Source organism: Equus caballus, chromosome 6 (genome assembly GCF_041296265.1).
Source record: "Equus caballus isolate H_3958 breed thoroughbred chromosome 6, TB-T2T, whole genome shotgun sequence".
Lineage (NCBI taxonomy): Eukaryota > Metazoa > Chordata > Mammalia > Perissodactyla > Equidae > Equus > Equus caballus.
Genome location: NC_091689.1, coordinates 98,718,582 through 98,744,079, shown reverse-complemented (window position 1 = coordinate 98,744,079; position 25,498 = coordinate 98,718,582). Strand labels below are relative to the sequence as shown.

The 25,498-nt window shown below is 44.1% G+C and overlaps 1 long non-coding RNA gene across 1 annotated transcript; it reads right to left on the bottom strand.

Moving 5' to 3' along the window:
- Window positions 1-20,944: 20,944 nt before the first annotated feature.
- Window positions 20,945-23,361, bottom strand: LOC138924717 (uncharacterized). The gene is made up of 2 exons (XR_011439825.1): window positions 23,185-23,361; window positions 20,945-23,016 (listed from the first exon to the last, which is right to left on the bottom strand). It is a non-coding gene; the product is annotated as an uncharacterized lncRNA (long non-coding RNA).
- Between the last annotated feature and the right edge of the window lie 2,137 nt (window positions 23,362-25,498).

Genomic DNA, 25,498 nt, shown 5'->3' with positions numbered 1-25,498 from the left:
TCTCAGTCGGCTCAGCTGCCACAAGAAAACGCCACAGGCTGGTCAGCCTCAGCAACAGAGGTCTCTTTCCTCACCGTCTGGAAGCTGCTATGGCAAGACCAGGGTGCCGGCAGGTGGGTTCCCGCTGAGGGCTCTCCTTCTGGCCTGGGGGCGCCGTCCCACCATGTCCTCTCATGGCAGAGAGGGAGCTCTTTGCTGCCTCCTCCTGTAATGACGTTGATCCTATCAGATCAGGGCTCCACCCTCATGACCTCGTTTAATCCTAATTGCGTCCTTACTGCAAACACAGCCACACTGAGAGTCAGGGCCCAAACAGAGGAATCTGGGGGGACACAGTTCAGCCCCTGGCAGCTGTTTACACGGGTGATGGAGGAAGTGAGAAGCCAAATGGGATGGCAAGCTAACCCAGAGCTTAGCAACAGTAGGAAGGTGCTGCCACCCTTAGGACTAGGGCACAGAGGGAGCATTTCCAGAGCCCAGGATCCAGGCCACCTCGAGGGAGAGGCGGCCGTGGCTGGGCCACAGTCAGGCAGGACTGGGAGCCACGGGGGACGCGGCAGCTGTCAGAGCAGAGAAGGGCAGTGCCCCTGCTTCTCCCTCCCACCCCTCCACCCTTTGCCAGCACCTCCTGTTGGCTGAACTCGCCCGGAAGCCAGAAAACAGGGGAGCCTGGGAAATGCAGTTTCCTCAGAAGAAAAGCAAAGCAGGACCAGGCTGCGCAGCGGGAGGCCGTCTCAGCCCAGGGGAGCGAGGAGCCGGGCCGCAGGCGCTGACAGCCTTGGGAGCGCAACCGAGATTAACGCCTTAGTGAGGAATCGTACAAAGTTGCTGGGTTCTTTCTCTTTTCGCTAGAACTCATAGCATTTTACGGATAGAGAGGACTTCTTGTTCTTGTTCTCAACTGAACAGTCTCTCAGTTGTTGCCCCTCAGGGACGTTTGGCAACATTTCGAGACATTTTGGGTTGTGAGGACTCGGGGAGAAGAGGGTGTTACCACATCTGGAGGGCGAGGCCAGGGACGCTGCTAAACGCTTCATGGTTTCATGATGCACGCGAACAGGCCCCAGAACAAAGACCATCCCGCCAAACGCCCACACATGTGGCGCTGCGTCTGAGAGACCCTGCTCTGGGGACTCCGGTCTGACCACACAGATGCTCATTACCAAGGGAGCCAGAGGAGGCCAGGGTCATTGGGGCCGGCCCTGAGGGCTGGTGGGCTTCACAACCTCTGCCAGTCACTTAACTTAACTTTCCTCAACTGCAAATGAGAAATTTTATCTGGAAGAAGATGTGGATTGCTCACGACGGTTCGGCGGGGTTTCAGTTGTGGTCTTTGGTACTGAAGGTGATTATGAGGAAAGCTTCCACTCTGTGGGGTGTTAAAATCAGACCTAAGAATCAGCCCACACTTCACCTTCCTGCCTACAGCAGACCACGATTTTCAAAGACATTAACTTACTGGAGAATCATGGCGAGAGCAGCTAAAGGGACTCTCACCAAACTGATAATTCAGTGTAGATGGAAGTGTTTTTCCAATTGAGAGAAATGTAGGGCTCATCTTCATTATGTGTAAGGCTGTACAACTGCACTAATTTAGATGTCAGAAATTTATATTAACTCTTGCCTAATGCATCTCAAACCCGCCGGCTTCTCCGCTTCCCTGTTGCTGCCGTCCTCGCTGATCGCTTGCCGTCCCTCTTGAGTGGAAGCAGTTAATGGTTCACTCAGCATCTTTCTTTCTTGTCTGCCTCATGGAGAGATCGCTGATTTTGTTGGAGTACAACGAGCCCAACTGAAATATTTTATTTCCCACCTGCTCCAGTGACACTGCTCTCTAACACGCCAGCCGACACACAAACGAAGAACACACCTAATTAGTGTTTCTTGTTCTCCCCAGCAGGTTGATCCCATTTTTAATTGATCTCGCAATAACATAGAGCATCTTTCAAGCAACTGAATTTAACCTCACTTGGCATTAAAGTAGAGTGTTATCATATGTGATGACAGAGACACCGCTGCCTGTGATCTGAACCGGCCAAGGGTCACACAGTTTGAACCATGCACGGCGTGGCTTCTCCTGGACCCAGCCTGGGAAGGAGGCCGGGCGTTCGCTCAGCCCCAGACAAACACAGAGAGCCTGCTGGCGCCGCGGGGCCTTGTCCACACGGCCTCAAGGTCTGTTTCTGGACTCCTTGTTTTGTTCCGTCCTTGGACCAACGCTGTACTGTTGGACTTTATGAGGTTTGCTATAAAATAGGAGAAACTCCCTCTCCTTGTTGCTCTTCCTAAGTGCTGGGTATTCTTTGCCCTGCGTTTCTGTAGGAATTTTGGAATCACCTTGCCGATTTCCGCACGCACACGCACACATACACGCACACTCCTACTAGAATTTTTATTGAAATCACTTGGAATCTATAGCTGACTTTGGGGAAAATTAACATCTTTACAATATGGAATTTTTCTATCCATGGTATTATTTATCCACTTATTTAGATTCTCCTTAGTTTCTCTTAACAATATTCAGAAATTTTCTGTCAGAAGTCTTTCAATTATTCAAATTAATACGTAAGTTTAGCAAAGTTGCTGGATTCAAGGTCAACACACACAATTGTAATCCTATATACCAACTACAAACAAGTGCAAATTGGAATTTTTTTTAAAGATATCATTTACCAAATCATCATGAAATGTCAAATATCTAGCAATAAATCTAATGAATAATTGCAAGACTCCTAACAGAAAATTCATAAAATATTAAGAGAAATTAATGCATATAGAAATATAATTTTTGTGTGTTGATCTTGAATCCAGGAACCTTGCTGAACTTACTAATTAATTTTAATAATTTATCTGTAGATTATCTTGCATAAGGATTTTCTGTGTATACCACTGTGTCATTGGCTAATAATACAGCTTTATTTCTTCCTTTCCAATACTTTCACATTTTTATTCCTTTGTCTCGCGTTAACTGAGATGTGCAGGGCAATGTTGAACAGCAGTGGTGTTTTCCGTGGGCACGCAATGTAGATACACAGTCATGCGTCGCACGGTGACATCTGAGTCAATGATGGACCACTATACGATGGTGACCCCATGAGATTAGGACCATAGAGCCTGGGTGCGTAGGAGGCTGTCCCATCTAGGTTTGCACATGACTCTGTGATGTTCGCACAATGAAATCGCCTAACGACATCTTTCTCAGAACATATCCCCGTCGTCAAGTGATGTGTGACTGTAGAGGATCTTTTACAAATTATAGAATTAGGACATATTTCTGCTAGCTGCATTAGTAACCAAAATTATTTTAAAATTTGGCATAAGACTAGGGAAGTATGCAAAGAAAAAGCCATTTTAGGTAACATTCTTGATTAGATAGTTCCCAAGTCTGGAAGAACAAAGAGGTTTGGAGAAAGGGCTGGGATGGAGTGAAACAGGATTGAACAGCACTGGGGCTGGCAGCACAGTGGAGACGGGCCTGCGCCCCAGATGTCTATCTACCCGAGGACCTTGCAATGGGCGTTGGACTGAAGGAAGCAGATGCTCAAACACATTTGTCTTATGTTAGCAACACGCACACTTCTCAGCAGGCGAACATTCAGCCGCTTGGAGAGCAGTCTGAGAGGAACGTGACCTTTGCAGTGAAAACATTGGGGTTTGGATCCAGCTCCACTGCTGTGTAACCACAGGCAAATGCCTCAGTCCTTCTGAAGCTGAGCGCCTCACCTGCAAATTGAGGGGGATGATTCCTACTTATCAGGATCGTGATGAAGGAAAATGAGAAAATGTATGCATGTTGTGGGTTATATAAAAAATGGACAATAAATGTCAGTTTTCTGTCTCTTTTTGGTTTGAATTCTTTATCATGTTGTATAATATTTATATATATATTTATATATTATAATTATTTTATATTAATTTATATTATTTGCTATAATATTTTCATTTTGTATAATTGTAAAATTTATGTATATTTTATTTTTATAATTACATAATTTACATAATTATATTATTTACTATAATAGAATTATTTATATTATTTATTATCAGCTGTATAAAATTTTAGACGTATTAAGCTACATTCTTACACCTTGGTCCTTCTCTTTGCGGCCACCCCTAAGTTTCCACCCGCTTCGAGCAGACAGTAGGGACGCTGGAGGGAGAAGCAGAAATAACCCGTGGCCTGCCGCTCTTGCGTTGGGAAGCTTGCAGTTTTAAGGCGATGTCTTAAGCTGACGGGTTCTGCCCTGTATTTGCCTTTAGATGTGTTTTGTTTTGCTTCACAGTGTTTAAAATGTTTTAAGTAATTCTAGCACTTAAAAATTGAGATACTTAACGTAAAACTCTGGAAGACCTGGTGCCTCGGGGTCTGCTGGCTGAACTCCACAGGCTGGCCCCACGCGGGCTCGGCCCCGTCTGGCAAAGCCCTGCGGGCTGCTCCGACCGCGTGAGTGCCCTGTGCAGCTTCTGGGGGCATCAGGGTTTCAGAGGCCTACCCGGGGACATGTGCTGAATCGAGGGTACAGGCGACTATTTGAGAGAAGCGAGGGGCAGAGACGGGGCATTGCTGGCCCCTCGCCGGTTTAGATCAGATTCTCCTGGACCCAGACTGTGGGCTGGAGAGGATGAGGGGAGAGAAAGGAGAGAATTCGTGCGTGTGTGAACTTGAGCAAGACGTCCTGGCTCAGCGCCCGGGAGGGCAGGGGGCAGCAAGGGCGGTGGGCCTGTGTAGAGCCGGCACGGGGGTTTCCAACACCCTCCTCCCCATGCAGGCACTGGAGAACAGAGAGAGTCTTGTCCTCGGCCTGGAGTGTGGCTTTGTCCCTGACATGGCCGTGGGACCCAACGAGGCCTTTCTCACGGTGCTCTCTCTATGCCAGCGTGGGGCCTGATGAACAGGAAGCAGCTCGGCCCCTCCAACCACCACCGCCCCCCCCCCCCCCCCGCCGATATCCTGGCACTGAAGTTTCCAGAAACCTGCTCAGACTAAGTTTCTGCCTCGGTACCCAATATTACACCTCCCCCTCCCCAGAGGCACTGAAATAGTCGCGTTCCTTTCTGTTTCTGTGAACTGAGAGTCCCGGCTTCTGCTCTTTCCCTGACCCCTTGCCTCTCTGTCACCACAGCTGTCTTGAAACCCTGTCCTGGAGCTCCCGCACTCCCGCTGCCTCCCGTTTCTCCCCCTCCTCTTCCACCTGCCTTCAGCCCTGCTCCTTCCAGCCAGCTGTCCGGCCCTCGCTGCGCGGGCTGCCCTTTCAGTGGCTGTTCCATGTTCCCTTACTGATGCTCATTCCTCAGGACTCCCTTGAATTTGGGTTCCTTAGGGATCTAGCCTTAGTCTTCTTTCCATTCTGCTTCCTCTTCTCTGTTGATCCTATTTCCAAGCCCCCAGCAAACTCTCAGGCCTTCAAGTCCACAGTCGTGGTCAGGACTGCTCTCCTGAGCCCCTGAGCTGAATGTCACCTGCTAAACAGAGACGGCTTAGAGACGTCTGCTTCTCCTCCCGCATTATTTATTTTCATTATCGTCATTAACAAATACTTAGCATCCAAGAAGACATTTCTGGGTCATCAACATCTCCTCACTATCTGCCACATCTGATCGTCACTCCTCCTTGTGGACCCTTCTGCTGTGTCTTCTCTCTTACGCTTTCTGTGCACCCCCATCTTTGTGTGCACCCCCATCTTTGAGCATACCCCCTTTGCGTGCACCCCCATCTTTGTGTGCACCCAAATCTTTGTGTGCACCCCGTGCTGTGTGCACCTCCATCTTTGCGTGCACCCCATCTTTCATGCAGCCCCATCTTTACATGCACTCCCGTCTTTGTGTGCACCCCATCTTTGCATGCACTCCCATCTTTGCGTGCATCCTTCCCCCTTTGCGTGCACCCCCACCTTTGGTGCACCCCCATTGATGGTAACTATCATACTGTATTTCAAGGCTTTGTTTCCAAGTCTGCCTCTTTCATCTGATTGGGAACAATCTGAGGCAAGGAATGAGTCTTTTTTTTGCTTTATGCTCTACCCACACACAGCGTGGTACCTGACAGATGCTTGCCAACCAACGTTTATGGACTGAAAGAACAGGAAGTAGTACTTACATCTAAAGACGCTAACATCACCACATCCACAAATGAAAGTTGACAAGTCCTATGACTTAAGACCAGTTAACTTCACTCCAGGGACCTGGAGGGTGGAAGAGGCTGTCCTGTCCCGTGAGAGGCGTTCGTTCGCTCACCACAACGGCCGGTGGTGAAGAGCCACAGAATCCAGAATCCAATTTGTCTGCATTCAAATCACGGCTTCACCACCTAGTAGCTAAGTGACCTTGGGTGTGTTACTTACTTTCTCTGAACCTCATCCAAAAACCAAGGATAAAAAGAAGTCTCTCCAGGGCTGTTGTGAGATTAAATGAGACAGAGCACACAAAATATTTGGAACCTAAGTACTCAGTGTGTTAGTCGCCATAATACCATCATTCTTATAAGAATAAGCAGGCAGCATCAGTATTTAAATGTTCACTTATCAAGCGTTGCTTTTGATCACGAGGCTTCTTTACATTTGCAGAGAGTTTAGGGCCTTCAAGGACTTCATCTTCAAAGGTCTGAATTTTTGAAATGGATTTTGACGCCAGCTGCTCCACAGAATGATGAATCTCCTGCTCCGAATCTCTTTCCAAGGCTGCCGTCCAGCGATCATGTTAAGCATTGGAACCAAAAAGACGGGGCAGGGATAATGGGCCAGGAGCTGAGCCACATGGGAAACACAGAGTAAACCAAAGGGGTTTATTCTGGGAATCGCCGTGACATTACAGAGCTCACATCAAGCCGAGTGGAGAGACAGCTCCATCAGCTTTGCCGGCAAGGCAACACCCAATAAGTCAAGTCTACTTAACCGAATCTGAGCCCCCGTTGTCGCAAAGCCAAGAGCAACAAGTAACCAAGAGGAACAGGACACTGCACCTGGCTCCAGACATCTCCAAGAGTAATTTGTGACACTATTTCAAATGATTCCAGGAGAACATGTTGTTCTCTGAAGAAAGGGTGATTTTGGAAAACAGGTTAGGGTTCGTGGCAAAATATGAGATGAAAATGGTCAGGAATGTTATAAACAAGCAAGAAATCATTAGTAAGTTCGTAACTGGAAGCCATAATAACTGGCAATTGGACTTCTTTTTTTTTAATAGCCAAAAAAAGAGCTTAATACGGAGACAGGCGAGTCACACAAAGCAAGCCCAGTGAGTGCTCAGAAATGAAATGAGAATCACGTGTGTGACGGGCATCAGGATGTGGTGAGTTCTTGTGGGACCAGGAAAAGCAGTCTCTAGGGTCTGGGAGCTGGAACTGTGGGTTGTAAGTCAGACTGTGAGCCTGGCTCGGTGTGAAGCTGGCTAACCCCCAGTACCTTTTTTATCCTCATTAATTATCCCTCAGTGTTTTAAAATTCCCAACTTTGGAAAGCACTTTCCAAAGATCTAAAAATCTAAAAATCCTTACATAGAAAGAACAAGTTTCTGGTGGAAGAACCAACTTTCCTGGGCAGCATCCAGCCACAAAAAATCTAAAAATATCTTGGAAAGAGCATATATTTGAGAAATATAAAGCAGGACTTCTATTTTCCCCGTTCCCCAGATTACTTTCACATGTAATTATCCTCTATCTTTATGGTGAAATGGTAGTAATGTGTGTCCTGGATAATGAACTGAGAAACTTGTACTTTTTAAGAAATTTGTTTTTAATATTTTTAGTTTTCCTGTAAAGATTGGCAGCTGAGCTAACATCTGTTGCCAATCTTCTCTTTTCTTTCTTCTTTTTCTCCCCAAAACCCCCGGTACATAGTTGTATATTTTTAGTTGTGGGTCCCTCTGACTGTGCCATGTGGGACGCCGCCTCAGCATGGCCTTGATGAGTGGTGCCATGTCCGCACCCAGCATCCCAACCAGCGAAACCCTGGGCCACCAAAGCCGAGCTCGTGAACTCAACCACTGGGCCAAGTGGCCGGCCCTGAAACTTGTACTTTTCAGTGAAAGGAAGGAAAAAGGAAGGAACAGTGTTGGGATTGTAAGACCCTAAGTCTCCAAAGGAAAAGGGCTGTTCCTGTAAGACTTTCTGAGGCTGCTGGATTCAGCTGCCATGTTGGATTCCCTGTCGTTGTCCAAAAAAAGTTGGTAAAATAATTAAAATTCCTTATGTAACTTATACAATCATCCCGGAGGGATGAAGGCCATCATGTGGGAGAGGAAACTGTTGCAGGCACCGACGTTTATTTAGTCGAGGCCAGCTGTCTGTCAGGCTCGGGACCAGGCACTTCACAGGCTTTATCCCAAGTCAGCGTCTCCATACCGAGGCCTGGGTCCCAAGCCCAGAGATTCTGAATTAACTGGTGATTATAACGTGCAGCTGAAGCTGAGGACCGCGCCCTCAGAGACGTCGGGGAGGACCAGATCCTGCCCCCAGCGCCCTTTGCTCCCGCGGTCGAACCCCGGGCGTTTCCTCAGGCGTGTTCCCAGACGGCAGGGCTCGCCACCCTGAAGCACACATGTCCTTCAACGTCCCCCTTCGAGGCTGCGTACAGACCTCCTTGATCAAGGTTGGGCCTGCCCGGGCTCCCTCCGGGACAGCCTCTCCGGACACGCGCGAATCTTCCGAGCCCTCGTCTCCTGATGGGGCGCAGCAGGCTCGCCCCAAAAGCCGCAACGCGCGGCTGTGCCTTCCGTGGTCTGATGCGGAGCGAGCATCCTCTCTGTAGACGCGTGCCCGCGGAGCAGTGGCAGCAGCCTGGACGGTCCGGCGGCAGGCACCTCCCGGGGGTTATGGCGGTGCCCACTGCCCCGCCCGGCCCCAGGTCCCATCCCCAACGCCCAGGCATCGCGGTGAGGCCGCCACGCGCACAGCCCGGCTCCAGGAGCCCCCCTGCCTGTGCACAAAACGCCACAGGAAGGGTGTCTGCCAGGCTCAGGCTGCCCCGGGGACGCGACGGTCACACTCGGTGAACACCCCCTGCCAGGCTGAGACCGGGACGCGAACCACCCGGGCTGTCCTCACCCACAAGTCCCCGTCCGCGTCCGCGAGAGTCTCTTGGCGTGTTGCCTTGGTCCACAAATTCCGCTCCCCATTTTGCTCTCAGCGTTCAAAGCGCAGACGCCGGATGCTGGGTTTGAGATGACTCCCCGAACTGCAAGAGCCGCCGTGGAGCGAGCAGCCCAGGGGCTCGCCCGCCTCCGGGGGGGAGGGGTTCGCCGAGCGTCCCCTTCTTCACCCCAATGTGTGTCGGATGGACGCCCCGCTCTCCCTGGGGAGGAGGGCGTGGGCCGGGGTGGTGTGGGGCGGGACCGAAAGGGTTAAACTAGCAGCGCTCCCTGAGTATGGGGGAAAATCAGGCCTGGGAAGGAGAACTTCTCCTAACACGCGTCGTTTGAAATAATGTTTTAAAATGGTATTGTTTTAACTTCTACCTGAGGTATGGTAAATATTCAGAAAAAGGCCTACAGGTGTGAGGTTTTTAAAATGTGTGTTTGCTGCTACTTCCTCCAAAAGTACAGCCCAATTCTGCTCCCCTTGCATGTGGGCCCGACTTCCTGACCCATTTCTGACGGGGGACGTGTTGGGAGCCGCAGAGTGACTGCTGAAGCTGGGTCGCCCAGAGCGCTGCGGCTTCCTCCTGGCCCTGCCGCCACTTGCCTGGAGGAAGCCGGACGCCCAGCTGTGAGGACGCTCATGCGGCCGTCTGGAGGGATCCGCGCAGTGAGCACTGAGGCCTCCTGCCAGCGGCCTGCCAGCCGTCCTGGAAGCAGACCCTCCAGCCCCAGCCGAGCCTTCACAGCCAATGGTACCAGCACCATTTAATAATTAAACCATTCTTTCCCACTGGTTTCTAGTCCTACCTCTGTCACGTGGCAAGCTCCTATATTTAAATAAACATATAGATATGTTACTAAACTTTGTTTTCCATTTATTTGATTTTCTTATCTATCCTGTTAGAGTATAATTCTGATTTAATTTCTATATGTTTGCAATTATAAGAACGGTAAAATGTGAATCCTTCCTTTTAAAATTCTTTCATTGAAATTTTTTGTCTATTTTTGCATTTTAATTCTTCTGTATAATTTGTAGGATGAACTTGACAATTATACTAAAAGAAAACTGTTGGGATTTTGGTCTTGCATTTAACTAATAGATGATTTTGGAAAGACTTGCCATCTTTATGAAATTAAATCTTCCCATCTCTCTCTTTATTAATCTATTTTATGACTTTCAATAAAATTCACCAACAAGACATAATGATTCAAAATGTGTTCACACCTAAATAACAGTGAAAAACACAGCAGAACTTAAAAAAGAAATAGACAAACCCACAATCAAAATCACATATTTTAATGAACCTTTCTCAGTAGTTAACAGAAGAAGCAACAAAAAGAAGTTTATAGAAAACACAAATAACATTATTCCTCACCTTGCACTAGTTGACATTTATAGAACACCACACCCAGCGAGGGCAGACTGCATATTCTCTTCAAGCACACGTGGGACATTTGCCAAAGTGGACCATATGTTGCCATACACAGTGAATGTTAATACGTTTTAAAAGACTGAGATCATATTGTAGGTTTTCTCACCACAATGCAATTCAACTAGAAGTCAATAACAAGAACAAAAGTTCTAGAAAATTCCCAAATGTTTGGAAATTAAGCAGCATATTTTAAATGACCCATAATTTTAAAAAATCAAGAGAAAATTAGAAAATGTTTTGAACTAAATGAAAATATGATGTATCAAAATTGGCAGGCTGCAGCCACAGCAAAGCTTTTAGGGAACTTCCATTTTCAAGAAGCTATAGAAAGAGAGAAAATTAAACTCAAAAAGTAGGAAGAAAAAAATATTAAATATAAAAGAAACATCAATAAAATAAAAACAAATATTTAACAAATAAAATTTTGAAAATGAGAAGTTAATTCTTTGAAAAGATTAATAAAATTGATAAATTCTAGCCGTATTGATCAAGATAAAAGAGAGGAAAACAATATCCAATACAAAGAATGAAAAAGAAGATACTTCCAACATTAAAAGGCTAATAAGAGATATTATGGGCAACTTTATGCCAATAAATTTGACAACTCAGTTTAAAAGGACAAATTCTTTGGGAATCACAACTAACCAAAACTAAGGAAAAGAAATAGAACTTTAAACTCTTAGAAGTCATAAGTAGATTTAGCAAGGTTTCTGGACACACTATCAATACAAAACTGTTTTTCTATATACTAGCAACAAAGTGGAAAATGAAATGAAAAACTACACCCATTACAGTCCTATGGGAAAACATCAGATACATAGGATTAAATCTAATGAAAGATGTGTAAAAACACTAAGATGAAAGCTACAGACAGTATTGTGAGGAATTAAGGAAGTCATAAATAAATAGAGGAATAAATCATGTTCATGAATATATTCCTGTGTTTAAGATGAAAAAAATCAACACTAGAAAATGTCCATTCTTTCCAAACTGATCTATAGTTTCAAAGCAATCTCACTCAGAATCTCGGCATTTTTTAGTGGAAACTGATGAGCTAATTCTAAACTTTTGGTGAAGAGGCAAGACAATGCTCCAGGAGAACAAGGTTGCAGGACTCACACCACCAGAGATGAAGACTCATGTGACAGCACAGCGACCAAGACAGTGGGGCTGGTGGGAGAATGGACAAATGGGCCCGCGACCCAGGACGTGGACTAGAGGCCAAGAACGTGCCATCTATGTGGAGTCCCTGATTTATGGTGACATTCTGCTGCCATTCAGCACGTGGACGGTGACGTTCCACCATCATTCGGTGAGTGGACAGACGGTGCCTCAGCTGAGGCTCTGTCAGAAGATAGAAACTGCACCAGTAATTCGAACAGAGAATTTAATATAAAGCGTTGTTCACCCGGTAAAGCGTGGTGAACCCCGAAATACAACCCGAGAATCTGCATGGTACAAGCGCAGGCAGCCACCGCCCGTCTGGCTGGAGGGCTGCAGGGAAGTCCCGGAAAGTTGGAAACGGTCTGCAGGCTGACGCTCAGCTCTGAGGGCGCTGCTCCGCTGGGCCTGTGCAATGAGCCTGGGAGGAGGCCTGTGGGGGTTCCAGGCCCCTGAGGAGGGAGTGTTCCTGCTTCTGCTGCCCCAGTGAGGAAATCCTGCTGGGTGCCATGCACAGAACCCACCGGCCACAGAAACCACCAGCCATGGAAGTCACTACCCACAGAAGCCACCAGCCACAGAAGCCACCACCCACGGAAGCCACTGGCCACAGAAGCCACCACACACAGAAGCCACCACCCACGGAAGCCCTCAGGGAAAAACCAACCAACCAACTGACACCTAGTCAGAAACAAGTGTCTTCCTTCTCCTCCAGTTTGGGAGCCTCTCTAACGACCCCTGTTGGTGGGCCTGATGGAAGCCGGCCAGCAGCGTGAGACAGGGGTGGGGAAGTCCCGGCCTCAGCATCACAGAGCAGGTGGGTTTGGAGCTGGAAGGGGACAACCTAACAGCTGGCATATGTAACGTTTGCAGTAATGGTCTTGGAGCAACTCTATTTCCATGTCATAAAGTATGGACTTTAACCACTATTTCAAACCAAACATAAAATTAATTCAAGATGGACCATAGACCTAAATGAGAAAGAAATCAGTTTTCTGGAAGACAACAGAATATCTTTATAACCTAAAGATAGGCAAACACTTCTTAAACAGTCACAGAAGCCGTTAGCCCTAGAAGAAGTGTTTGAAAAATACACTTGGTTAAATTACAAATTTCTGTTTATTAAAAAATCATTAAAATGGTGAAAAGCCACAGACTCAGCAAAATATTCAAAATACATATAAATGATGGAACAAAAATAATATAATTACAAAAAGGATAGAATGAGAGATATAAAGCAGTCACTGGTCTATAAAGATTCAGAAATTTCACCAGGCAGATGCAGTCAAGTCCTTTAGCTCTGAGAGTGGGGACAGACTGTGATTAGAATCTAATTCAAAGGACTTACACCTAGTATGTAGAAAGAAGACTCTCAGATCATGAAGAAGAAGATGGGTAATTTAATTTAAAATAGGCAAAGACTTGAAGAGGCAATCTACAAGAGAGACGATCAAAACGCCCTATAAATACAAGCATCATTAATTATCAAAAAATTCAAATTAAAATCACAATAAGATACCACAATTTACCCACTAGGATTGTTAATTTCTTTTTAAAAAACTGACAGTAATAAGCATTGGAGAGGATGTGGAGCACAGAAACTCTCTTACGTTGATGAGGAGCGTAAATTGGAGCAATCATTTTGGAAAACCGTTTGATCTGAAAAAAGCTGAACATAAGAGTTCTCTACGACACAAAGACTTCACCCCTGAGTGTACACCTGACAGATAAAAATGCTTATGTGCACCAAACAACGTATGCAAGAATGCTTATAGTAACTTTATTTACAAGAGTAGAAAACTGGAAACAACATGAAAGTCCATCAAGATTAGAATGGATAAATAAATTTTGTTATACTCATACAATGAAACACTACACATCGACGAAAGAACAAATCACTGATACAAGGAGCAAATGGATTAAACTTACAGATGTAATGTTGAATGAAAGAAGTTAGATGCAAAGGCAGCGTGCCATGTTCCTCCACCTACATGTAATTCAGCAAAGGTTAGAACTAACCCATGATGATGGAGGTCAGGATAAGGGCTCACCAGGAGAAGCAGTGATAACTGGGACAGGAACAAAAGAGCCTTTGGGGTGATGGAGGCGCTCTATATCTTTTCTCTTTAGTGCACATCATACTTTAATCAACCATATTTGCTTTATGTTTACAAATCTATTTAACAATAAATTAATAAAGTAAAATATTTGGGACTTACTTTTGCCAGGATTCTCCTGTTTGTTTTATAGGTATTAATTTATTTACCCTTACAACAACCTCTCTTGGATGTGTGCATTAATATTTTTCATCAAAATGGAGATGTATTTTACCATTGTTTCCTGACAGCTTTTTCTTCTTTCTCTCTCTTTTCTCTCCTTGGACTCCCACAACGCACACATTGTTATGCTAGATGTTGCACAATAAATAGGTCTTTATGACTGTTCTGTTTTCTTCAGTCTTTATTTCTTTCTGTTCTTCAGATTGAATAATTTCTATTGATCTATTTTCAAATTCATTGATTCTTTCCTCTACCATCTCAAATATGTTGAGCCCCTCAAGTGGTTATTTCAGTTATTTTACTCTTCAATTATTTCTTTTTGGTTTTTTAAAATAATTTTTATTAAAAAATAATTTTTATGTCTTTATTTAGAACCCCTGTTCATCATTTATTGTTGTCATGCTTTCATTTAACTCTTTACTCATAGTTTCCTTTTGTTCTTTGAACATATTTAAAATGGCTCTTTTGAAGTCTTTGTTAAGTGTAATACCTGAGGACACTCAGAAACAGTTTATCGACTGCTCGTTTTCCTGAATGTGGGTTACATTTTGTCATAAGTTATTTGTTGACATGTTGACATTTCAGATGATACATTGTATCAATGCTGTATTCTGACATTTTCTTCCCTGAAGGTTGTCGTTGCTGCTGCTATATTTTGTTTGTGAACAAAAGTTACTAAACCAACTTCCAAGGCTGAGTTTATGAACTCTCCCTCTCTTTTGGTGTGTGGCCACTTGTGTCTCTGCCTGGTTTTTTTTCATTGTGGTCTGTTTTGATTTTTAAGTCTGGGCTCCTAGGGGTTTCCTCTGTAAGCACATCTTAGTCATCAGCCAATGACTGGATAGTAGTTGTGCTCCCAACCCCCCAAGATGTAAGGCTTCCAATATCTGCTGATGAAGCCATGCGTCTGCTCTGTGTCTTGATCTGAAAAGTGGTTACCTGTGTGCATGCATGTGTATGATGAGTTGAGCTCTACCTTAGGATTTGTGCTCTTTAAGAAAGTTATACCTCAAAAAATGTAAATAAAAAGATTTTGTTGTTTAAGCCAGAGAGTGAACCACTTGAGCCTGAGGGCCAAATCTTGTCCATTGTCTGGTTTGGTAAACAAGGTATTACTGGAGGAGAGCCATGCCCATTTGCTTGCGTATTATCTGTAGTTACTTTAAAGCTACAATAGCAGAGTTGCAGCAAAGGCCACAGAGCCTGCAAAGCTGAGAATATTACCTCTCTGGAACCTTATAGGAAAAGCTTTCTGATGCCTGGTCTAAGCCATTGATATTTGGAGAAGCATAGACTAGCCTATCCTGAAAGGTTCAGTTACAAGTTTTAGGAGTGGAGTGGAAAAATAGTAAAAAATAAAATAAAATAAGAGCACCGGTTTGGGGTCAGTAGTCAGTGATTAGGAAACTTATGGAGGCTTTATATGTGGTGATCTATTTTATGCACTGGAGACATATTTGATTTCCACAGTAATTTTCAACACAGATGATGAGCCTAATAAACTTGAACTCCAGGGGAAAGATTGGAAATGTTAATAGTGTGTGTTGGTTGCTGTTGTCTGCATTTGGCAGGCTGCTAAAACAAAGATTTGGGAGCAGGAATAAAACAGAATAAAGAATCCAGAAATTCAGGTGCCAGTAGGGTTATAAAAGGCAACTGCTTCATAGTCACAAGTATTAACAGCGAAAAATAAGATTTTGACAACTTTGAAGGAAAAAAATTGAGTAAATCCCAGCCTTGCTGGCAAAGGTCAAGCTAAGAGTACTTTATGGCTTTCATACTCATTAAAACCCCTGAAACAATTAGTATTTTTTTAGTAAAGATTCAGTTAAATGTGGAATGCTTAATAGCTCACACCCAAAAAATCTATCAGAGCAAGAGAGATGAAGAGGGTAGCTTTCCCATGGAAGCCTGCTAGGCATGGAGTCCTTGCAGTTACTATTAAATGACGAGAAATAGGGACGAGGGGTGGGAAAGCAGAGGAATACTGTGATCTGAGGAGTGTCTCTTTAAAAAACCAGGTGTAGGTTATGGTACAAAAAGCTGACAAGAATTAATAGAAAAGCTGTCTGTTAATATGTGAGACTGGCAATACTGGGAATGAAAGAGACTGTGCAAGACTTGAAACAATGCTTGAGTTCCAGCTGTCTCTGAGGACAAAGCGGGCAAGACAGTTGTTCAACCCCAAGTGGACCGTATTCCTCAATTCCTTTTTCAAATGTGGTTAAGGAGAATAAATAAAAGGGAAAACCTCTGAGCAGGAAGAGTCAGGGACCAGGGAGAACAGGAATGGGCATCCCCACCTAGAGATTTAGACTTTGAATCTGCTGCCATGATGGGAAGGACTTTGAGCTGTCTCCCTCAGGGCAGAGCTGGACGTATGCTGCATGTGGGAAGGAGAGGGGACCGAATATTTGGCGACTGTAGGGGTGGATGCTGGTAGACGTTAATGTCCTTGACCTGTATTTCTAGTTCTCCTTCTTTCAAGCACAAGAACGGCACAAACTCAATAGGAATTTTCCTTCAGTCTGTCTCAGAACAGGAAGGAACTTGGAGCAGAGTCTAGCAGAATCTCAGCAGGCACAGCTGACATGTGCCATCAACATCTAATGTGACTGAGAAATAGATGCTGGTCATTGTAAGCAAATGGAGTTTTGGAATTTTTTGTGACCTTGTCAAACCTGATGAATGGCGTAAATATAATTTTTATTCTGCAATAAATCCTTACAGCAGCAATTAATTTAAAAAATGAAAGGGCATGTTTAGTGAAAAATTAGATGCTGAATTTCTGTTTCACAAGGAAGTAGATGATGAACGTATAACATGCACAAACTACTTTTGATTTACCACCTATCAGAGGGACCATGGTGATGTATATGACCACACGAAAAGCAAAACACACACATCTGAAGAAGCATATCACTCTGTGCTATGGTCTCAATGTTTGTGTCCCCCCAGATTCATGTGCTGACATCCTAACGCCCAATGTGACACTATTAGGAGGTGGAGCCTTTGGGTGGGACGTAGATCATGAGGGGAGCCCTCATCAGTGAGATAAGTGTTGTTATAAAGAGACTCCCACTATGTGAGGACACAGAGATTAGATAACCAAAAAAAACCCCCACTTTTTTCTTTATTGTACATGAATATATGTTATTTTACTTTTTCAGAAGAATTTTATTTTTGTAAATACTTTTGGACAGAACTATTTTTTATAGGTCAACCATTGAAGTGAAACCAATTTATAGGTCAATAAATAAATGTTTAAAAATGATAATTTCCTCAATACCCCTTTCATTTCATGCTGTAATGTGTCCCGCTTGGAATATTAAATTATGTGGTCACCTTACTTCTACAATTTTTATTTTCTATATATATGTATATGTTTTTTGCTTTCTAAATCTAGCCTCCATCTATTTTAATCTCTTACATTTCCCTGCTTTTAATGCTCTGAGCTGTACTATGAAACCTTAGATCTTCCAATTCACTAATTCTCTCTTTGGCTATATCTAATACGCTGGTTAACACATTCATCTTGTTTTTAACATCAGCTGTAATATTTTCCCTTCTAGAAATACTATTTATTTCTTTATCTAATCTGCTTTTCTTTGATAGTAGTCTTATTTCTTTAGAATTGTAGTGCTTTCTTATATCTGTAACCATTTTTTTTTTCCTTTGGTGATGAAGACTGTTCCTGAGCTAACATCTGTGCCTATCTTCCCTCTCTTTTGTATTGGGTCACTGCCACAGCATGGTTGATGAGTGGTGTAGGTCTATGCCTGGGATCTGAACCCACAAACCCGGATTGCTGAAGCAGAGTGTGTTGAACTTAACCACTATGGCACCGGGCCAGCCTCTAACTGTTTACAATATATTAATTTTTTATTCTCTTTCAGATTGTTTTTATCTCAATTTCTTGAGCTTCTAGTTGTCTGTTGACCCTTGCTCAACTGTTTCCTCAGTGTGTTTTATACTTCTTCTTCTTCTTCTTTTTTTAACCATGAGCTCGTTTTTAGAAAAGTTTAGTTTTTTGTTCCTTGTTGCATCTCTTTGTGTTTTGGGTTGTGGGAGCTTTCCAGTGACAACATCCATCTGGGACAAACTGATATTAGTTTTTGGGCTTGGGTGTTTTCAGATGATTTTGGTAGTATAGATTTCAAATTTTAACATTCCCTCGTAAATTCAATCCCAAATTCTCAAGGGAGACTTTTGGCTCCCAGATCCTAAATGGGGACAACCAACGACCCTGCCCTGTCTCTGAGTGGGTGAATTGGACTAGCCCGCCTTCTTATTCTTCTGCCTTTCTATGGAGAGTGCAGTACGTCGAGGATGGTGGCTTGACCTGGGAGTTTCTGTTACATTCTCCCTCTGAACATGTCCATGGCATCATCTTTAATTCTACGTCCCGAGAGTCCGAGACCAGGAACACCTTCAGAGAATTATCAGAATCAGATCAACACTTACCCTCTGGATTTCTGCACAGAATTAACTCTCATGAAGGAGACTACAGAGGCTCTTTCCTCATCCTTTGCTCCTTTTTGTGGACACTGTCTAGAGTGCGCTGGAAAGACCTGTATTAGCATTTACCTCATTCTAACATAAAAAATTATTGTTTTCGTGTCCATGTCGCCGACTAATGAGATTTTCAGGACTGTGGGGTCAGGGATTATATTTTGTTTATCCTAGTATTTAAAACATTTGGTGTAATATGCAGCAAATTGCCAGTTTTCAACAAATTCAATAAATATTTTGGAATACATGAATGGAAGAGAGACACCAGGAAGACTATCCTATTGGGAAATGAAGAAAAACAAAACCCTTTGTCACTATTGTGTTTTGCATCTTTTATTCCTTCCCTTTGCCTCCACACTGTTCAGCCACTTTGGGATTGCAGCACCCGTGTCTTTCTCCCTTAGTTTGTTTCCTCGATTTACACTAATTGTGTCTTCTCCAACCCTGCTTCCTCCCTATGCCCTCTCCATAGGTTCCCTCATAAAAAGTGAAATAAAAAAACCATGGAACACTAAAATATTTTTCCCTTTTCCTTTAAAGTATATATAATGTATACTTCCTAAAATCTAACGATATATAATAGCCAAGTATACAAACAATGATACCTAGAAACCGTAATTTTAAATGAAAGCCTTTTTTAGGTATTATATTGTCACTGAATTGCATGGACAGACTTTATTTGCCACCTCAATGAGCAATTATCTTTCAAGCATAGTCATTTTACAACTGTTTAGAAGTATTTATAAAGCCATTACAGGTCAAGTAAATATTTCTGCAAACTGAGCTACCATGGTTCATTGATTACCATCCTCTAGGAACTTGACCCTTTGAAAGGGGATAAAAGGCTCAGGAAATAAAACAATTCCATTTATTCCCTTAGTAATCTTATCAATGGGTGGCATCAGATGTAAAGGAAAGCTAATATTTTTAAGAATTGAAACATTATGCTCTGACTCACAAAGGAAACCCAGGACGATGGGGACCATCTTGGACATGACCGTGAAGTCAGAAATGTCCTTCTTCTGTGCTGCCTCCTCCTCCTTCCTATCTCTTTCCCCACTGCCCTCTTTCCACTGCTGCTCCGACCCTCTTCTCGCCCTGTGGTCACACTCTTGGCACCCATGTCTGTGTTTCAACCTTATGTCTATTTTTTCTTTTAATTGACTGCTCCTCTTTATCTTTTAAGGTGTTAGAAAATAAGGCTGAGAGTCCTACAAAACGGCAATGGTACTTTGCGGACCCAAACAAATGAATGTTTAGTATTTTGGGCACCGTGCCAGGATAAGGGAGGTATTGGGGGCAGGAGGACATGCCCACATTGCTTAAATAACATGCTGGCCTCCCATTTACTCATGAATTAAATCGTAAGTTGATGACTAATAAACATAGTAAAATAAGTTTAAGTGTATACTCACTGGACAGCCAGCTACAGATTAGTTTTCACGGACACTTGCTTGACTATCATTCAAAAGTATAATCAGAATAAAAATAGAATCAAGCTAGACTGGGGGCTTGCTCATCTTATGATCACAATAATAAATGTTTTTACTTATTTAATTTAAATAAATAAGGTTTAAGTGTTTTAAAAGATACAGTGGTATAAATATTTAACTCCATTTTGCAAAGATAGAAGATGAATCATTCAACAAACATGTGATGTGAATAAAATTTGGCAAAGGGAAGATGTTAGGCTGTGACTGTGTACAGGCACTCACACGCCTGGGGATGGTGTTGATGGAGCAAAGTCGGTTCCTCCGGATCTAGCTGAGAGGAGGCACAGGCACCCCCAGCCCCCAGGTCAAATGCAGCCCATGCTCGCCCATTCTTCCATGGCCTATGAGCTGAGAATGGCTTTTACATTTTAAATGGTTGGTAAGAGAACAAAGAAGAAAATATTTTGTGACATGTGAAATTATATGAAATATAAATTTCAATGTACATAAATAAAGTTTTATTAGAACACAACCCATTTGTTTATGAATTGTCACTGGCTGTTTTTTTGCAAAATGGCAGATTTGAGTAGTTACAATGAAAGCACTTGACCCACACAGACTAAGGTAATTACTCCCTGATCCTTTACAGAAACAGTTTGCCAACTCCTGTTGTGGAGCACGAAATGAAGAAGATAAACTGGAACACGAGCTACCAAATTTCCAACACTCTAGAGCAAAGACTAACTTTTCAGTCCACAAAAGAATTTTTGTGTAAGGCTTAGGTTCAGTACATTTTAATGTCTGGAAACTCATCCAAGATTAATATTTTTATGGCTTTCTTTGGGAAGCATAGAATTTGCAGTAATATCTTCTCCCTTCAGATCTGATTTATTTATAAAGCATGGTCATTTCATTGAAAAATAATTTTCCTTTTATTTTAATTATTTCATTAAGGGTCTACAGTGACAGATTAGGGGTACAAAGATGGATAGAGTTGGCCCTGCCTTTGAGGGGCTGACAGCCAAGTGGAGAAAGCAGACATGTAGACACTGGCTTGCAGGTTTTTTCTCCAGTTTTATTGAGAAATAATTGACATACATCACTGTGTAAGTTTAATGCATACAGCATGTTGGTTTGATTTACATATATTGTGAAATGATGGCCACAATAGGTTTAGCTGACATCCATCTTGTCATATGGATACAATAGAAAGAAAAGAAAATAATTCTCCTTGTGATGAGAACTCCCAGGATTTACTGTCTTAGCAACTTTCCTGCATCACACCGCAGTGTTAGCTACAGTCCTCATGCTGTGCATCACATCCCCAGCACTTATTTATCTTAGAACGGGAAGTGTGTACCTTTGACCACCTTCCTCCAATTCCACGCCCCCAACCCCCAGCCTCTGCTAACCACAGGTCTGATCTCTTTCTCCATGAGCTTGGTGACGGTTTTGTGTGTGTCTGTGTGTGTGTTTTTAGATGCCACATGTCAGTGAGATCATACAGTATTTGTCTTTCTTTGTTTTTTTTTAGTGGCTGAATAATATTCCATTGCGTATTTTTCACCACAACTTCGTTATCCACTCATCCATCCATGGACACTTGGGTTGTTTCCCTGTCTTGGGTCTTGTAAGCAATGCTGCTGTGAACGTGGGGCACCGGCATCTTTCGAGTTCGTGTTTTTGTTTCCTTTGGATGTATTCCCAGGAGCAGGATTGTTGCATCATACGGTATTTCTATTTTTAATTTTTTGAGGACGCTCCATACTGTTTCTATAGTGGCTGCACCAATTACCTTACAGTTTAATAGAGACAGTTTTCCAACATAGGTCAAAGCGCATATAGACTTCCCTCCTTCCAATCCGTTTCTCACCCAGCGTTCAGAATGACGTGACTCATGATGCACACATGACCCCACCACTCCCTGCTTTGATCTTTCAGTTGCTGCCCTCCTGATTTCAGGATAAACTGCAAACTCCTGAGTGTCGCAGTGCGGGTCCTTCAGTTCCAGTCCCTGTAATGCTGCCACCTCGTCTCTCGACGCTGTCTTCCTCCCCACACGTTCCCCCTGAATGTCCCTGTTCCTTTGACTGTAAGCCTTTGCCCTCCTTTCCTGCTCTTTCTCTGCCCAGAGCTGGTCTTCCGCCTGGCTGCTGGGAGAGGACCCTCTCTGACCAGTCAGAGCTCTACAGGCCCCCGTCTCAGTGGGGGGTTCAGAGTTGGGCAGAAGCCAATCCTGTGACGGATAAATCTAGGATTCCTGGTGGATTCCTGGTGGAACTGTTGGGACAAAGCTGTACTTTTTCTGTTGCAGTTGCTAAGCTTGTAGGATCTAAGTCAAAACCCCCTCTGACTTAATTATATGAACCACTTTTCTTCTTAAGCCAGTTTGAACTGGATTTCTTTTACTTGAAGCCAAAAGATTTCTAATAGAAGGGCCCTCACAGAAGGCTGACATGTAAGCTGGATAGAGAAGAGCAGCGTGAGTTCCCAGGTGGAGCAGGGGAAAGGCAGTGTTTACACACGGAATGTGTGTCCTTTTCAGAATGAAAAACTTAGAACCGTTTTTATGAGGCTTCTGAATCCCTGCTTAGAAAGGCGATTATTCTGTTTAATTTTTAAAATTTCTATGGATGTTTATCTCTCAAAAAAAGGTAAAAGTTTGACGAATCAGTCTGATGGTTTTGTAAGGATCCATATCGATGGGAACGCGTCTATTGCTTTCACTTCCCGTGATGCCCCTGGCTGACTGGCTTCCAGATATAGAGCTAGAAAACCAAAAATTTCATACTAAAAATGCAAAAAAAGTAAAATGGACAATGCCCAGTACTAAAAATCTAACAAAACAAAATTCTCAGAAGGAATTCTCGAGGAACAATGCGCATGTTCCTATCTTCTATCTGAATTCCCATCATAAGTTTATTTCACGAGGAATAAATAGAAACAGAGAAAACCCATGCCTAATTGAACTCCTAAATTAAAATAAAATCTTCAGTTCGTTATAGTTTTAAGAGGATCGGAGTCTTCTTCTGAAAGGTATTGGCTCATGGGACACTGCCACATTTGCAGAGGCAAAATTCGTTAGCCAAGCAGTTTTTTGGCAAGTACGTTTGTTCTTGTGTGAATCTGTAAGATATAATCATGGAATGAGAAAGCTAAAGACACGCCAGCAAGGGGGACAACAAGCACAGTGGTGAGTGTTCCCGTTGTGTCCCTTTTCTCACAATTACTTAGACTTTGAGCATCAACAGCACTTTCACGTCAACTCTAGTACCCTCGATGGCTCCCACTTACCTTGAGATGAAGATGGACTCAGTTGGCAGGAGAGATTTTCTATAATCTCGCTCCAGGCTGCCTTTGGAGAGTGTCCCCACTCCACTTCCTCACAGAGTCAGGGCTCTTAGATTCCACTGAAAATTCTACGCAGGCATCAAAAATATCTTTTTATGGTTATGTAAGTGGTTACAGGTCCTTTATAGAACATTTGGAAAAGAGAGAAAAGTAAAAAGAAAGCAAAAGTTACCACAATCCCTTCATCCAGAATGAACTATGCTGAACATTTTCATGCCTTTTCCTCCAGTCTTTGTTTTTATATTTATCTTTTAGTAATTTTTCTCATGCTGTATCCTAGCATTTTTTCCTTCTAAAATTATGGTATCAGCAATTTCCAGCACCATTTAAGGCAAATTTGGAAACTTTGTCTTATTGGCTGTGTCGTTGCATTGAGAGGGCAGCCTGCTGCGGGGAATGCAGGCTGCTCCTCATGGGGGTCGTAACTGGAGGATCCTGAGGTCGTGAAGCTCTTCACTGAGGGGCGTGACTCTGCAGAGGGCATCTGGGCTCCCGCTGGGGTTCTTTTACGAGGTGTGTGACCCTGAGTTTATTCATTCCCTCGTTTACTCAGCAGGTATTTAGGGACAGCCAGCTATGAGCCAGGCAATGATCGGGAGATGGTGAGACAGCAGGAAATAAGTCAGTTCCTCCTCGCGCCTGGCAGAGGAGCAGGACAATAAACAATTCGTGATGTTGGGTAGTGACAAGCGCCATGTGGGGACTTTGACGGACGGAGAGCAGGCAGGCCCCCAGCTCAAGGGGCTCTGGATGAGCAGAAGCACTTCATCTTATTCATGGTGCATCCCTATGCAGACAGGTGCCCAGGGCATCATGGTGGAATAACCAGTTAATTTATGTTATCAACTGGGATAACTTATATTATCAAATGTAAGTAAATCACTAACCAAAGTTCTGCAGATGGCAATGTGCAAATTTCTGGAATGAGTCTGCTTAAATTTAACAAAACTTCACAGCAGAGTTTGCCTCATTTCAAATGATTTTTTCACTTTTTTAATATTCTGCTTCAAGAGAAAATCAATTGCTTTCTCAAGAAAATTTGTCACCAAAATTATAAAAACAATGGAATCAGCAGGAAAGGGGGCCAGCCGTTACCATGCTTCTGATTCATGAAAATTAAATTATTTTTGTGCACGTGTTTCAGTGACATCAGCTTACAGAAACCTCGCTGGCTTTCTTGCGACTGCTGGATGAGGTTCAAGAATTGGTGGCTCAAAATGGCGAGAAGAAACCTAAAAGGGCAGCCCCGTGGAGGCTCCAGGGCTCTTGGCCTTGACTTCACAGCGCAGTGCGCGCCCTTCAGAACCATCTCGACGAGAGAGAGTCGTGCAGGGGAAAGTGGAGACCTGGCAGAGCGGGCTGTGTTTCCGAGGTGGTGTCGTCTCCGCGTTTTGCTTCCCTGGGTGATGCTGCTGACTGTCAGCCGTGATCCGGTTACAGACGAAACACAAGCTGGGTTTCTAACTCATCAGTCATGGCCCGTCCTGCTTGTGTTGTGACTCATAAGAAAGACGCAGGACCTTATTTTGGTGTCGCCCAGCCAGGACGGAGCCCACAGCCTCTGTTGGAGACCACAGCTTCCCCCCGCCGGGTGTGGACGTCAGTGCCTGTCGCACAGCCCGCAGCAGCTGGTGTTCAGACGCGGTGCCCGTGTGTCTCGCTGGGAAGAGCATTGCGTGGACTCCTCTGTCCCCGTCACCAAGAGAGTGCCCGAGCCGGGAGCAGTCAGTCGTGCGTGGTCAAGCTGAGGAACAGGTGCCGCGCTCTGAAAGTGAGCCCTGTCCAGCCGCAGAGGAGGTCATGTGCAGTCTCCTCCCAACATCGGGAAGTCACTGCAGGGCTGGCGCCAGCGCAGTCCAGGCGAGCGCGGCCCAGGGGAACGGCGACTTTGCAGAACAGCGTGCACTCTGCTCTGTGCGTCTGGACAAAGGCAGTGGAAAAGCCGGTGCTCACGAGTTCACTTGTGGTTTGTTCCGTCCCTGGACTTGATTTAATTTGAATGATAGTCTCCAAGCGGCAGCCAGAATGTTGGTTTAAAATGTAAGTCACATCGGTCACTCCCCCACAACGGCTTTCCATTGCCCTTAAAGAATCCAAACTCCTTCAAGGTTCTACACGCCCGGCTCCCGCGCTCCATCCAACACCGCCTGCGACCTTTGATGACCATCCTTTAGCCACTCTGCACGTTTTCTCCTGAGTCCCCGGTGCCTAGAACAGCCCCAGGGCATAGCTGGGGCTCAGTTTATACTTGTCGAAT